Consider the following 16,609-nt stretch of genomic DNA (forward strand, 5'->3'; position numbering starts at 1 on the left):
TTTCTGTTGCATCTTCTTTCTAGATACCCCATTACCCATTTCTGGCTGGTTTTGGGGAAATACTGTTTTGTTTACAATTAACAAACAAATTTCAGCAGATCCTTAGCCTTGTATAACCTTGAATCAGTACAGGCTGAGTAATAAACTTTGGACACATGCGTTTCATGCACCATGCTGCTGATGTACAAAAGAACCGCAGACTCTGTTACAGCTTAAGAAAATGTCCGATTTTTACTGGAATGTATATATGCACCTTTATTTCCACATTTTGTGAGGGAAAAAAACCTGTCATCCTGTTTCCCTTTTCTCTTTTTTTCCTCCCAATATAACAACTCACCATTAGACTACTTGGTGTCATGTTCTCTCTTTCCCTGCCTACTCCAAGCAAAGCTAGCCTCTGCTGTTGCTTACCCTGGGCTTCTTCCTGTTTGACAATTTTAACTAAATGCATTTGAGAGGGTTTTTCTTTTCATTTGTTAGCACTTTCATTTAGAAAACATATTTTCAATCATTTCAGAAAATACCCAGTGTTGAAATGGCAAAGTCGACTTTATTTCTTGTAACATAACACTTAGCCTAAATTGCCACAAATAATTTAGTTCCTGCCCAGCACATGTTAGTTTTTCATTAGTTTATGTCATTTTAACTCACAATTGTCAATTGGCCAGTCTGACAGCTGATGCCTTGTGAAGAAGGTATGGCCCTCTTCCCATCATACCACTGCAAAGGATAGAGCAGCTTTTAAGGTTTGAGATCACCACGTCCTGGCAGCTTTGCAGTTCCTTTCATACACTGGAATGCGCTGGAAATCACTGGTGTTTCTGGGACCTAAGGCTGGGAAAAGAAATCTCTCTACTGATTTCTGCACAGCACCACTGTCTTATGGGGAAATCTGAAAGCCCCACCACATCCCCTTCCCTACCAGGTCCTGCTCTAGGTTGCAGGGTTTCAGACAGTTTTCCTTCCACTACAGGTGATAAAGATTACTTTTAAACGATTTCTGTTTCTGACTGTATTTTGCACAGTTGGATTACCCAAGAATGGATGGAAAGGTTGTTCATTGTTAGACTGCACAAGCAGCACCTGCTCACCACAGGGAGGAAGGAGAAGACACTCAGGAAGAAAGGAAATACAGGAAGAGTAAGAAAGAGTAAGCAGTGTAAGGTATCACACCCCAAAACCCAATTGATTTACTGGATGATTTTACAAACTCATCTAAAAGTTATCTTTTCACTTAAGATGAAACCTCACGAATTACAGAAATAGCAAAACCTACTTGAACGCCCCACTAAAATCAAGGATGCCTGTCTTCCTACCACAGGAGGAATTCGATCCCTATTTTCAAGCCAGCGTGTTAGGACCCGCGGGGCCTCCTGCCCCCGCGGCTGGCAAGGCTCCCCTCCCACGGATCGTGGCCTCGCTGGCCCCGCAGAGCGGGTCGGGGCTCCGTCCCTGCCGCAGGTGTTGGCGGCTGCGAGCTGAGCGGGAGGAGGGCTTCGCCGGCCAGCGAACGGGCCCTTGCTCGGCGCTTTGGAAAGAGTATTGGGCCGAGCTGTACCTCGGAGGGATGCTGGAAATCACGTTCTCTGTATAAAATATGAAGAAATTTAGACAGAGCAGCAGTATTTCTGGCAGTTCCCTCTCAGAACAACTGTTTCGGATATAGCGGGTTTTTTTTTTTAATTAATCCTGCTTTTCGTTTCTTTTTCCCCTTGCAGATGCTACCCTCCACAGTGCCTGCTCTTCCTCCCTCAGCTCTCTTAAACCCCCGCTTCGTTTCCCGCCGGCCTCCCCTTCCCCAGGCGGGCGGCCCACCTACCCGCCCCGCCGCGCCACCTCCCTCCCTTGGCGCCGGGCCCGGCGGAGCGGTAGCCACGGCCAGCGGGGAAAGGGGGGCGGCAGCCGGCGGGGCGAGAAGGGCCGAGGGAAAAGCAGGGGGCTGAAGGGGCCGGGGGAGGCGCCAGCCTGGGGGCGGAACGGAAGGACAGACGGACACCGGGGGGAGTGCGGGGGTCTGCCCGACGTCCCTCAGAGACGGCCGTTGCTCCGCGCCCTGCGGCGGCGGCTGCGGCGGCAGGCGATTGGGGGGCGGGGCAGTTGGAGCGCGGCGCGTAGCGGAGAGGCGGCGGCCCCCTCCGCCCCCCAACGCCCCACCCTTGGGGGCGGGGCCGTAGGAGGCCCCGCCTCTGGTGCCCCCTCCCCCCCAACGCCCATTGGCGCGTGCCGCATCCCGTTAGCACCCGGGGCCGGGTCTCGCGATGCTGGGCCGCCGCCGTCGCCGCCATATTGTGACACTATTTTGATTTGGAGCGCAGCGAGCGGGGGGAGGAGGGGGGGGCCGGGAGCGAGGCGCAGCCGGAGCGGTTCCAGCTGAGGGACGGGAGCGGCGCCGCGCCGCGGGCACCCACCGACCGACTGACCGACCCACCCACCGCCAGCTGCCCCGCTTCTCCAGCCCGCCTGCGGCGGCAGCACGGACTCCCCCTTTCCCTTCCTTCTCCTCCTCCTCCTCCTCCTCCTCCCCCCGCGGAGCGGAACGGCGGCGGCGGGAGGCTGCAGAGCGGGTCGGGTCGGCGGGGTCCCCCCTGCCGGGCGGAGGCGGCAGCGGCGCTGGTGGTGGCGGCGGTGGTGGTGGTAGCGGCAGCGGCGGCTGCCGTGGTGGGGGAGGCGGAGGCGGAGGAGGAGGAGACGGAGGAGGAGGAGGAGGAGAAGCAGCAGAAGTGGCAGGGTAAGGCTGACCCCGCCGAGGCGGGCCTGGTGGCGGCTCCCCGGGCCGGCTTCCTGGCGGGGCCGGTCCCATCCCCGGGGGGCTGCGGGGGGAGGCGCGGGGGGCCGGCCCGGCCCGCAGGCCCGAGGGGGGGCGGGGGTCCGGGGCGCTCCCGCAGTCCCGCTCCTCGCCTCAGGAGGCCTGTGCGCGGGGAGGGGGCAGCCCCCGGCGCCCCGCTCATCCCGGCGGGGCGGGGTGGGGGTGGGAGTCGGCCTCCCCGGCGGGGTGGGGAGGGGACGGGACGGGACGGGAAGCCGCCGCCGCGCAGCGGGGCGTCCGGCGAGAGATGGAAACTCCTTTTCCTTCGCGAGTGGCTGAAGCTGCCCCCCCCACACACACACACCCCCACCACCGCGCGGGGAGGGAGCCGGGTCGCGGGGCGGCGTGGCTGGCGGCGGGGCGGCCCCGGCCTGTCCCGCGGCGGGGGGCTGCGGGCCCGGGAGGGGCGGAAGCAGCCCGCCACCAGCGGGCTTGCCTTGCCGGGGCGGGAGGGCCGGCGGGGCCGGCCTGGCGCCTGGCAGGTGACAGGTGTGAGCGCGTTGGGCGAGGCTCCGCCATTTGGGGGTGAGTAACGCCGCCTCGGAGGTGCGATTTTTCGGTGCCGGGTGTCTTTGCGGGGGCTGGCTGGGCTCGATTCCATATATAGTATATTTGGGACGTTAGTTTCCATTATTCAAGTCAGTCTAATTGTTGAGTAGAAATTCTTGAAATGGTTCTGATAAGAGGGATTTTAAAGAGAGGAGATGCGTACGGTTTCTTCCCCCCCCATTGGCTTTTTGTTTTGTCCCTCTGAGAGACCTGGGAGCGCTATGCAGAGGTCTGTAGTACACTGTCTCATTCATTGAAAGTCCTGTATTAAAAGTCCGAATGCTCAGCCCTGTTAGATGTTGTAAGGCCTTCAGGGCAGGGACCTTGGTTCTTTGTACTGTACCTGGTATCTCAGCAGACCCTGGTTTCTGTCCAGGATCTGTAGGTGTTTCTGTGTTAGTGATAGTAAGTACATATTTTAAAAAAGAATTCGGAAGCTGCTTCTTAGCAAGGCATAGGTTTCAGGTGTGGTTTTCTAGTCATTGTAAGGTTAGGGTATTTGATATAGGCTGAGTAAAGCTGTTTCTGAGGTTCGACTGCAGGACACTGAAAATGGTGTTGCGTATAATTTCCAGTACGGTGACTTACATAGATGTTTAAAAGACATAAGTTTAATACAGATTCATTCTCTTAGGCTGCTCAAATTGTTTTGTGTCATAACTTTAGCCACCAAAATGGTAATGTGCATGCGCTACAGTAAGGGGGGCTAGCAAATCTGTAGCAACAGCACTATATTCATGATTGGCCATGATTTGCTGAAATCAGGAATAATTTTCAGCTTAGCTAATGATTTACCTGATAACCAGGAGTTTGCATTTCATATACGTATTTCAATTACTCGTTCTTTATCTGTATTATTGTAATTGGGTTTCGTCAAACCCCAGAATTCTGATACCTGCTTTTGGCAAGAGGGAAGTTCCACTGACAAATTAGGAGATGCATGTCATCAGTCTCAGTAAAGTTCTGCCCTTCAATTTAAATGAAAGCTTCAGTCACTTGTGGCTGTTATCCATACGTTAAACTTACAGAGGCTCGTCTGTACGTAGTACCTTGGCTTGCACTGCAGCAGAATGGATGCTGAACAGACTCTTGATTTCTTTGCAAAACTGAGAAGATCTGGTTCATTTTTCTTATGTTGCTTCACAGGAGAACCTGCACAAAGGGGAAGAGGGGAGGAAGGCTGTTAGAGGAGATGCTCGGTTTCGGTAATCCCAGTTTTGTTTCTGAGAGATGTTTGATAATACATTGTCCTTATTACGTGTGGGGCCAGTGCCATCTCTCTGCTGTGCTACCCTTGCTTACACCAGCTTTCAAAGACTTTGCGAAATGTAAACCATTTTCCTTCTCAACATCAAGAGAAGTCAAAGGGTTGTTCTCTCTTCCTTTAAATTGGCAGAGATAAAAATAGAATTCTTGAATATGGGCATTCTTCCTATGACAGTGTCCTGGTAGAAACTTCTCTTTTCCAGCAGTGACAAGATGGAAGAAGATAGTGGTTTTTCTCACCGTGGCATTTCTTTGAAGGCTGAGGTCCTGTGTTGTTTAGTAATGGTCTTTGGATTTGCAGATAACTAGTATGCTTTTCAAGCCTTGTAGAATTAAACCTGTCATCTGTTGAAGAGATTATTCTCAGCAAACTTAGGTATATATTTCTTTTTTGCTAGGCAGCTTAAAGAGCTTTTGGCAAACTGGTTTTTTTTTGTGAGAGTGTACTGTGAAACATAAAACTAGATTGCTCTTCACCCTATTGCAAGTGCCGCCTCCTTATCGTGTGCTCTATGGCTGGAAACACTGGAAGAAATAAGTTGGTCAGATGTAACCTCAAGTTTATGAAATGACTGTAAATTTAGGACTGAGGGATCAGGCTGATCGTTTCTGAACTGCTGCAAGCGGAATGCTGAACGATGTTGCTGTTGGTGCTTTTACAGGAAACAGAACAAAAATTCCAGTGATTCAGAACTGGATTTTTTTAAAGCTATAGTCAAAACTCAAATATTTAAATGATTGAAATGAGAGTTAACTTTTTTCCCTCACTAGTGTGTATGTGTTTAAGTTGGGGATTTTTTCTCTTTAATTGCACAGTAGGTTATCTCAACTGGAAAAGTACACACTTTTTATTTCAGAGAGGAAAAATGCTGGTGGATGTTCTAAAACTTCTTGAGTCCTGCTTAGCAAGCTGGTCTGGATTGGATTCTACATATTTAAATGCAACTCAGAGTGAGAAAGCTGTCAGAGTCACAATTGGATAATATTTTTTATAAACTCTTAATTGTAGTCAGAGGTTTCAGTATAATAGTTGTTTCAGTTTCATCCCCTCTTGAGAATGCTTACCAAAAAAATCACTGTTGTAATATTAATGCTGTCCCTGACAAAAGATTTTGTATACCTTTCTCCTAATTACAGTAAAATTAGGAACGTATTTTTACTGAACTGATCAGCAAGCTCAACTCCCATGCAAGAAAGTATTCCAAACAGTATACAGATGTTTACTGAGTTCTTCCTAGCTTTGTGTTACACTGCCTTTGAATTTTGGTGTTCCTTAATTGGTACTACAAGGTTTTAGTGAAACCAAGTGAAATAGCCTGACACAAATAAAGCTGAAAGATCTGTGTTGTTGGTATATGGTATCCTCATATTCTTGGAACATTTCTGTTGTTAAATGAATGGTGCTACTCAGAACATTCTTGTTGCCATAGATGCAGTTAAGGTGTAGTTAAATAGTTAATATTTTTAGAATGTGTTAAACTTTTTGGTAGCAAGAAGTTAAGCATAACTTCTGGTAATGTGCTAAATAAACTTTGTTTAAGTTAGTATCTGGCCACAGAATTTAAAAAAGAAAGATTCTTTTGTTTAAAATACGCATTATATTCTTAGAAAAATGCTGTGTGTGATCAATTTTTATAGCAATATGGAAAATGTATAGCGCTCTCCTATCTGAACACAGATAAAGATCGAATTTCACTGTCTTTAATGATGAGTGGTTTGAAACTCATTCAGACCCTGGCTGTACTATGAGCAGAATTTAATTTTTCCATTATTTCAAAGTCATGTTTCAGAATGGATGTAAAACTTGTGCTCCCTTTAGTGTTTAGAAAAGCATTAACTTAGCAACACACAGTGGTAAGAAAAAAGAAAAAAGATCCGATACGTTTCTGTAGGTTGCATTTGCAAGTTTTTTAAAAAAAAAACCAACAAGACCCAAGCAACTAAAGCTGTGTACCGGTTAGTCATTATATTGTTAGGCTTGCTAGAATTTGCCAAGAATCAGGACAAAGTCGCTACATATGCTCACTGCTTTGATTTTTCTTAAGTTAGATAAACACTCAAATACTAAATATCTAAAGCTTGTCCCAGAATTAATCAAACCTGGTTCTCTGTCCATGCTGGCTGGTTGGTCTGCTGGGGCTGCCAGTGGAGAATGCAGAGTTCCGCCTGCTTTTTCACTCATTGAAGGCATGAATTCAAGTTTTGGTTGTTTGTTGGGGTTTTAGGGGTTGTTTTTTTTTTTCTACAAAGCTGCCAGTTCTCACAAAATTTATAGAAGCCTTTTTATCTTTGATGCTTTTGTACCTCCTTTAAAATGCACTTGAAAATAGTTGAAGGATGCAAATACTTATTAAAAGGACAAACAGAAAGTGTAAATGCATTTTCTTTAAGAAACCTTGGTTAATTAGACACGCTAGAATACAAATTTTTGCAGTTGGAATTCATAATCAACTGTTCTCACATGGATGAGATGTTGAGATGCATCTATTTTCTGTGTGGTTTCATTTTTAAAGCAGTAAAGTTGCTGCTGGGTTTTACATATTTGTGTAGTGTACGAACAGTCTTTAATTCACCGTTCTAAAGACACAAATCTGGAGCAATTATGCTTTCTTTAATCCTATATCTCAATAAATTTTGAGCTCATCAGCTAATTTCAGCAAAGAAATTAGCTAAGGGGCAAGGCCCCAAAGATTTTACATTTTAATAACGTTTAACAAGCCTTAGTAAAATTGATGGCTTTGTTGAGTAAGATCATCTCTTCAGGGGAAAGTTTTTTGCATGAATTTAGCAGTTACGTGTGTTTAGCCTGCTAGTTGGCTAGTGAACAGTTGTCTGAGGTAAGAACTAGAGATGAACTGCAGCGTTCTTTTCTTCAGTCAGTAGTTAGAGGACATGAGAGGTTAAGTGTATTGTGGCTAGTGCTTGGAAGAGAGGGGTAAGATAATAGGCATCTGGGATAGAGGTGGAATGTGACTACTTGGAACACGGGGGCATGGCTGAGACAGAATGCAAATCTGTGGGAAACGGGTCTTTGTTAGTTCTGCTATTTATGGGACAGTGCCTTTAAGAGGAAGGTTAGCAGCAGCTGCCAGTTTTGGTTTACCAAACAAAAAACCATGTTACAATAGGTTCTTAAGAAGGTTAAGACTGGGGAGGGGAGAAAAAAAGTGGGGGAAAAGGGGTGAAATATGTAAAGTAGCTGAGCAGACTGCGGGGCTGCCAAGATTGTGTTATAACAGTGGCATGCTTTTGAGTACAGCAGTAGAAACTCTTAGGGTGAGGTGGCTGTTGGATGTTTGGTGATATTGTTGCTTCCATGCACACAGAGCCTCTGCTGCTGTGCCTGCCTGTGTGTTTGCATGGGCCCGATTCAACACATGGTTTCCCTAATGCCTAGACTGACACAGTTCATGTAGCAGCACGGGGCAAGAATGTGCACGAGTAAGGGAGGAGTTACTTAAGCTGCATAAGACAGACATGTCATTCTCAAAATACTTTATCTAAAGGACTGTTTTGTTGTTACATTATATAGAGTTACAGTTTCTTTAGATAATGGGACTTAGATGTTTGTCTCATGCTAATAGGATAATTCAGTGATATGTCTGTGGGCTGTCACATGCAATGGTATATTTAATGTATTCCCAGGTCTAATAGATTTATCTGTGAAGATGAGCCATGGTAGTATAAAATTCTTTTAATAAGCCTGAAATTATTTGCTTTTTATTAAAGATTTATTACACACTAAAGATTTTAGGTAGCTTGTTGAACCTTGAAAAAAGTATTTATCTGGTATACCTCTATTTCATAGGTAGTGCTAGTAGAAGTGGAGAAGAAATTACTGGCAGACAGGTGAAATATTCTCAACAGCAAACTTAATTGTATTTGTTGCGGTGTATCTTTATTGCTCAAGAAGATGCTTTGCTGTCAACAGGTATTTTCATAGGTGACTTGAAGAAAGTTCAACCATAAATATGTTTAGGGAGTAATTCTTGGGAAAATTCTTAGAGGCTGTCATAGCTAGGGCTTTAGAATGCATTTTTCAAAGGAAATTGCAATGTATGTGTAAAAAAATAAAAAAGTCCACAGACCTCATTTGTTGATCTATCTGTTATCAATGTGATTACAGAATGTCTTACTTTTTCAGCAAGATAAACTGGAAAAAAAAATACAGTAAGTTTCAGAATTTGAGCACCTGTCAAAGCATTAGTACTTCTTACTGATCCATGCCTCAGAAGCTATGACTAATATTTATATCCAGATAAGTCATCTGTTTTCCTGAAGGTGTTGGGGAAGGGGGCGAAATTAATTTCTACTTTACACCAAAGGTTAGAAATGCAGAAAAGTGTTTTCCCATGCAAGTCCTAAGCCTGATCTCCACAGGTGGAAAAAATTATGAACTGTTTCACCTACATAGGAAAAGAAAAAGCACACACTTCAAAAAAAATGAAGTTGTACGGTGTGGCATGTAATTGTATCCTTTGTCAATTCTTGTGTTTAAACCCTTAAGAAAAGTTTCTACTTCCTGTGTCCATGCTGTGCTATCTCTTTACAGTACTTGCCTGTCTTTTTAAAGCATTCATATTTTTTTCTGTTCATTTTTTTCTCAACTCTTTAAAAATCTGCCCCATGGGGAATTTATCTCCTCCAACCACCTTTTTAGTGACATCCTATCATATTTGTAGGTGAACTAGAAAAGAGGAGATCTCTTCATGCATATCCTTTCATCACTCTCCTATTCCCTTGCCAGGTAATCTATGAGATATACTTTACAATTGAAACATTAGTGCCCTCTTGTTTATATTTCTCTGGCATTCTTTTTTTGTTGGAAGCAAAGAAAATTTTTATTCTGGGAAACTTTTCTTCCTTCTTAAGAGACCAGTTTGGCGTTTGTCATTTCTTTCTCATTCTGTTTCTTCTTCAGAGCATTGGTTGCTAAGTTTGCCCCTATGCCATTTAGGCTTTCCTGAGAGAATAGAGAAAAGGAAAGTGTCACAAGTTCTGTACTTGGATTTCTTTTAATTTGTTTAACTGCATCAAACTGCTGCTTTCCGTTTGTTGGATGAACATTTGTTTTTCGGAAGGGAATGGTAGGTTATCTTTATTAGAGAGCCTTCTTTAACCTAACAGGTTTAAGCCTGGGAGCAGGGAGTCTCCAGGGGCTCAGCAAAAGTATGCTTTAAAAGGCATTTTATGTTCATAATTACAAAGTAGTATGTTTCACATGCACTTATGAAGCTGCTTCAGTTAAAAATTTTGGTGTCTTGTTCCCTTTTTTAAAATACTGGTCTTGTCTTTGGTAAATGAGAATAAGTCGGGGAGTGGGTGTTTTGAGTGTGTGTCTCAAACTGTATTTTAAACTGTCTTGCTGGAATAATTGCCAATACCAGATTATTATATTTATGCTTTGGTATTGGCTAAAGATCTTCACTTGGATTAGGCCGTTTTGTTCAAGGCACTGTATAAATATTTATTAAATAAGTCTGTCCCAGAAGAGTTTGTAGTCCTATGAATAATAAAGTTTGTTTACCCACATGCATATATTGGATTAGACAAAGACATTTAGCAAAGTGTTTGTGTTATCTTTAATCTATTATGCCTGTTCTTCAGCCATTTTAAACTGCCAATCTTAAGTTAATTAAAACTGTCTTTAATAGATGTAATTCATTTAGCTGTTTCGACACGACTTGCATGAATTGTTCAGACAAATCTTAAAAGGATTGTGAAATGACTGTGGACCCTCACCAGCTTGTATTCATTGGTAGCTGCTTAGGGTAGAGGTAGGTGTATCAAAGCTGGGAATTCTGTTGAAGGTTGTGACAGTGGATCACATCTGTGATGCTTACATTCGGGACTCCCGTCAGAGTGAGAACACTTTTTTGTAAAATGAGTAGAATACAAGGAGAAATTTGAGTGCTAGCAAATTTTTAAGCAGTATAATTAACTTTGTTGTGTATCTGAGTTAGGACTTAGCTATGTCTAAAAGGGGTCGCTGAAGAATTAGTTCCTGCTCTTCTGTAAGAAGCACATTTTGGTCTTCCTTTCCCAGGCTGAATGTGCAACACTTTTTGGATTCCTCTTCCACAGTATCTGGCAAAGGAGAACAAAATGAATTATAAGCAGCCGGGAGAGAACTGTCATTCGGATTGTGGAAATTTCTGTTCTCTCCAGCCTCTTGTTTCTAGCAGGTGATGTGTTAAGCAGTAATGTTCAGAGAAAACTCATTATTTGTTTCTTTTTTTTTTTTTCCCCCTGCATGGGGTTGAAAACCCCTGTGGTTTCCAGACTGAAAGGAAAATATCAGTTCTCCCAGTAGTGCTTTCATACATCTAGTGCAGAGGGGAAAAAAAATTGATATGATAATCTATTGTCTTCACTCGCCTGGTGATGTAGGCCTTGTGAAAGCTGTGAATGCTACCAAAATGGCTGCATCATTCTGGATGCATGAAAGTGTCATCCTTCCATGATGTAGCTGTAGACACTCAGAGGTTGTTAGTGTAGCTGCAGTTACACAGGCAAAATGGTGTTACTTTTCTGGAAGAGCTTCAACATTGACTTGGGTGAGTAGCTTTGGTTTATTGACACAAAATATGACTCTGCTGCCGTGAAAGGAATGCTTTACCTCTTTTGTCAGTATTTCTTTGTAAATTAAATACTTCTGGAGTCATATAACAAAATGGCTTTGAGATATGAGGTTTAAAGCAAGAAATGGAAGAATGCAAGTATTTGTGAGTATCAGGGGCCAGTGTGATAGTTTGCTGTGACTGAACAGGGAAGCTTTCTTTCACTGACACAAGCAGCTGGTCTTTGGTACTTGTCTCATCTGTCTGTTCACCAGGTCAGTCTATGAGCTGGGAGTTAGAAAACTAACCAGAAAATGTTGATTGATCTTTAACTGCCTTAGGTGATCTCATGGAGTGAGACTAACCCCTTGATGCTGAGGAGCTGTTAGATCAGTTCAGTAGTTTCCTATAACTTCACACTGAGGGGGATGTTTTGTACTACCGCAGTGACAGTGTATGGATTTACCATCTTTTCTCCTTAGTTCACTGATGTGGTTTATTGTATGATCCCACAAATAGGTTTTTCTGCACAACTGAGGTATGGCGAAGAGCAGTAGAAGAGATTATTTTATTTTTATATTTTTTTAATAAAAATATTTATTTTTAAGTTTATTAAGCTGGTGGTGTTGATGAAGAAAGCATCTCATGAAACTGTAGATCTAAGAGTGGTGCTATGATAGACAAGCAGTAAGACCAGTTCAAGAATTCATCTCTGCCCATCTGTGGCACTGCAGCTGTTTACAGGGCCACCAACTCAATTGCCAAAATGATGCAAATCAAAAGCTAGCCCTTCAAAAAGTAGGACGGGAACTAGTTGAACTGACTTCACCACAGAACCCACATATGTGGATTCTGCCACTGTGTGAAATCTTCACCGTGGCCTACCTGGGTGAAAGATGGTAAGAGTAATCTTTTCCTGGAGATAATAATCAAGGAGTCTTAAATGCTTTCAGCAGGCATGTTTTAATTAGTGAGCTTTAAGTGATTGTGCATGTAAGAATCCCAGCAGTCTTCTCTTTATCAGTAAGAATGGCTAGGTTTTTCTAGGGTGTTTAGTCTTTGAACATTGTAGTCCAGTTTTGCAATGGAGTAGGAAATTCAGGTCCCATTGAAACTGGTGAAAGTGTGGCTAATAGATAAGCATAACTGCAATGAGGTATGTAAACGATGGAAAGAGAAGGATGGAGAGAATAATTTAGAAAAGAGGTGCAGCACTTGTAGACACTTGAGGAAACGTGGTTAAAGTGGGATAGCAAAACAGATGTTTTGTAAAGATATTCCCATTTCATCTGTGTACTACAGGGCAGTATTTTCTGAGCCGGCCTAGAATTGGAGCCTTTTGTAATCTTTGAGAGGAAGCTGGTGAATCTGTTACATTATAATCTGCTATTCAGCCATATTAGTGAATATAAAGTGTCATTTAAACATGAGTAAATTCAAGTTAGTATGTAGGTGTTCTCTTTCTTTAAATTTCAGAGTTTGGATGGACTTTGGAACGTAACAGTTGTTGCCAGTCTGGCCTGCATTTTCAGATTTCAGGCTGGCGGATACTAAAAACTTATCAAGCTAAAGCTTAATACAACTGTCCATCTGTATACACAATGCTGTACAAAATAGGCATTTAAGCCCTATCTAGGTGCTAAATTTTGACATCTTTCTTGGTTGTATGTATTAAATTGGTTTTGCTTAATTTTTTATTGTGATTTTTAGTTTCAGGTAAATTCCCTGTGACAGTATCTTAAAGTCAAAGTACCACCTAATGGTGTTAGCAGAGCTGATGGAGCTACAGGCTTCCTTCCTGTTGAGACTGGCCAAAAGAACAGGCCAAACTGTAGCTTGTGTTTCTTCAGTGTAGAGCCAATGGCAACTCTCCGAAATGTTTTTTCCACTCCCCATCAATGAGTGGGGAAGTTCTTGCCAAAGCAAAAGAGATCTTGAGACCTGCAACTTGACTCAACATTGTATAGTTCATACTGAAAAAAAATCCTTTAGCTAGAGAAATATCCTCCAGAGTTTTACTAGCATGAGATTTTGTTAATTAAAAAACAGTTGTCTTCTGGTTTGAAGTTTTTGTGAGACTTAGAGCAAACTAGTATTTCAGCTTTGTCTGTTTGACTTCAGGCTGCTGCCTGTTTGTGATAAGGGCAAGTCATCACCTTGTACTGTCGTCAATGAATGTTGCAGAATGGCTACAGTGACTGCTCAGACTGTCAAAATTCACTGATTTCAAAATCACTTTCTCATTTAATGTTTTACTGTTGCAGTACAGCTTCTTTCGCTTCTGTTGCTTTGTTTTCTGATGTGTATGCATTGACTAGGATTTTTAAATTGAGGAGAAGCTTAGCAGTGCAGCTTCATTTGCCTTTTAAACTTAAGGATGTATTGTCACTGCTTTGTCATCCTTTTTTGAACCTATTGTGAGAATAAAACTATATGTAATTGGAAGGAATAATACTACTTTTGCTATTCGTTTATGGGGAAAAAATTGTGCTTTTATCACAAAACTAAAGCACAGGAGTTTTTTCATACCTTTGTTGTTGATGGCTCCTGCGAGAAGTCCACATCTTCAATTTTAAATTACGCCTGCCTGTAACCCACAGCTTAGTATTTTTGCAGGACAAAATTTACAAAATCGGTATACTTCTGAAATATGAAGCAAGTATCTCAGATACAAATCCTTTGCTATTTTATCTGCATTACATTGTTCATCTTATCTTTCAAAAGTTGGTCATCTACTATTAACAGGTCTCTTATCTTTGCAAATGCAAGAAATGTATTAGTATGTCTAAGTTGTGAAGAGCTATCTAGACTAGCAGAGTTACTTCTCCATGGAGTTGTTTAATACAAGTTTTTATAAAACGGGATCTCAGCTCTCTTTAGTTTCCTGAAACCACCTGATATCTGGTTGTATCTGTGGTTAGGAGGCTTAACTGTTCTTCTCGCTTGTATGTACTTTTTATATTTTTGGTGTTTAACTCCAGTGGTACAGAGGAAGATAGAATTCAGCTAATTCCTTAGATAAAGGCTATAAGGTGGTATAATATCCAGAAAACAAGAATAAGGTCAAAAATCTGAGTGGGAAGATAAGTGCTCAATAAATGGAGTGGGAAATTATCTCACTTTTAGTATGACTGGCAAGTTAATAACAAAATTTGTCCTTTTAGTAATTAGTGAAACATCAACTTTTTTCACTTTTGGCATGTGTTAATATGTCAAATATTGGTGGTTTCATAATTAAAAAGTTTTGTCAGATTTCTTGGTTTAATAGTACATGTATGTCAGTTTCAGAGAACCCTTTTCTGTTTGATGCTAGATGATAGTGTAATCTTGATTTCTAGCTTTTTAAACAATGGTTTATTTCGGCACTATCTCTCTGTCCCCCATCCATAGTTTGCAAGAAAGGGCCTTGGAATAGGGGTAAGATACGGACAGAATATTAGTTGCAAATTTTCTGGATTTTTGAATGTAGATTTTAGTCGTCTCTAAATCTTGCTTCTGTTGTGGGAGTCATCTTCCCAGGCAGCATGACAAAGTGGAGGACCGTACAAGGTTAAAAGCTCTTTCACCATGAGGTATCTGTACTGTTCTTTCTCATCTTTCCTCTTATGTTCCTTGTCTGCCTTTTTCAGAGTTTTTTGATTTTTGTCCTTTTGTCTATCTAATTGTCTTGTTAGTCTGTCAGGACCTTTGTAAGGAGATACTGTTTAAAGTAGAAAGGTACAAGATAGGTTCATTTGTAAAAGGATTAGTGGCCATCTTTAAAAAGGTTATAACAGCAGGAAACAATAAGTATTGAGGAGCCTTGAATGCTGGAGGCATTTCTGCTCTTCCCAGCTTTCCTCTCCCCTTCCCTTGTTAATCTCCTCTCCCTGAATGCTGTGTGGAGAAAAGTGCAGAAAGAAGGATTGGTGCTGTTAGTCCCTTACAGAGCAGGAAGTGCAGTGGTGGCATCTTTCTCCAACCTTCTGTAAAGAAAAGAACAAGTAGCGTTCTTCTTTCCTTTGAAGAAAGTTCATAGTGGCACATGGGAAACTTGGGAAAAATAAGAAATTTTAATGTGAGATTTTCAGTTCCTAGGTAGGAAATATGTATTTTTATCTTGGAAGAAGATAAGTATGGAAAAATAATTGGGAGCTAGAGGAACAGCTCTTTAGATGTGTCTGTTACTTTTCCCTCCTTGTGTATAACATGCTCCTTGAAGAAGAGCAACAGGGAAAATAAGTTATATTGGCAGGACCATGAGTATTTGACTCTTGCTATCAGTGTCTGTTACCTCATCTTGGTGTAGGGTTTTTCCCCAGGTTAATGGATTTTTGTTTATTTTTCCCTACTACAATGAAGTTGGCAAAAAATAAGTGGAAACTATAGAGGCTTCCTCCCAAATGTTGCAATGGTTGTCTTGGTTTTGTCCTTATGCGTGTTAGTTTAGGAACTAACAGAGAAGAAAGAAAACAACTCCTAGTTTTCATGACCATGCTTCTCCCTTTCTTTTCCCCCTTTCCCTGGCAGTTATTCTGTCCAAGTCCTCCATTACCCTAGGACCTTCTGCCAGTGAGGCTTCACAGGTGAAGATAACCACACTTAGATATGAAGTCAAGCTCTCTTACCCTAAAATTGACAGCCCAGCTGTAGGCCTCTTCCTAATATGGGCACCCTTCCTATCCAAGGGCCTCAATTCCTCTTCTAGAGAAGAGTATGGACAGAAAAGGGTACTTCTGTGGCCATTTTTTTTTTTATGGTACTGTGTTAAATAGCTGAAGGCCTTTCTTCCGTACTGCTTGGTGGTAGCTTCCTTCTTGGTGGTGTCCTACCAGTCTTTCTGAAACTTCTCCACCTGCTCTCAGTTCAGGTGCTGGCCTTTTAATACAGTTGTTTCCAATTAGCTGCTCATAACTCAAGGAAGTGGTTTGCTGTTATTAACCTTTTTGCGTTGCTTCTGTAGAACTTATATGTCTCTTCCTTCCTCTTACCCTACAGGCCCACCTTGTTCCTAACAGCTGCCAGAGACAGCTTTGTGTAGCTGAGCTAGATGTTTAACCTCCTAAATGATTATTCTAGTGCTAAATCAGAAAAGTCTTAGTGTTGAATACAACTGTGGTTTTTTCCCCCTTCTACAAGATTGCTCTCAGGAAAACCTAAGGTTGTGATTTGTAAATCAGCATAAGTTGGCTCTGCTCCTTTCCCTGTGTTCACGCTGGCATTCATCTGACTCGAAGCTAAACTAGCAGAAAACTAACACTACTTTCCTGCACTGCCCCCACCCCGGTTTTTCTCTGTGAACTGGCTTGCTACAGGATCAGATGAGTGCCAGTGTTGGCTTAATCACAGGAGGGAGAGGGGGAATGCATGCCTGGGAGCAGGGGGAGTGACAGTGGCAGTACTGAATTGTTTCAGAACTGCATTTTAAGGAGTGGCTGAAATACCCAGC

The 16,609-nt window shown here is 42.6% G+C and overlaps 1 protein-coding gene across 2 annotated transcripts in view; it reads left to right on the top strand.

The window, feature by feature from the left end:
- The first annotated feature begins 2,265 nt into the window (after positions 1–2,265).
- TAB2 (TGF-beta activated kinase 1 (MAP3K7) binding protein 2) overlaps positions 2,266–16,609 on the top strand; it is a 68,300-nt gene continuing 53,956 nt past the window's right edge. For both annotated transcript variants that reach the window (XM_064447007.1, XM_064447006.1), the window contains exon 1: positions 2,266–2,728. The gene's annotated coding sequence lies outside the window, so the exon portion shown is untranslated. The remainder of the gene's footprint in view (positions 2,729–16,609) is intronic.

This window comes from Phalacrocorax carbo, chromosome 3 (genome assembly GCF_963921805.1).
Source record: "Phalacrocorax carbo chromosome 3, bPhaCar2.1, whole genome shotgun sequence".
In the NCBI taxonomy this organism is placed as follows: domain Eukaryota; kingdom Metazoa; phylum Chordata; class Aves; order Suliformes; family Phalacrocoracidae; genus Phalacrocorax; species Phalacrocorax carbo.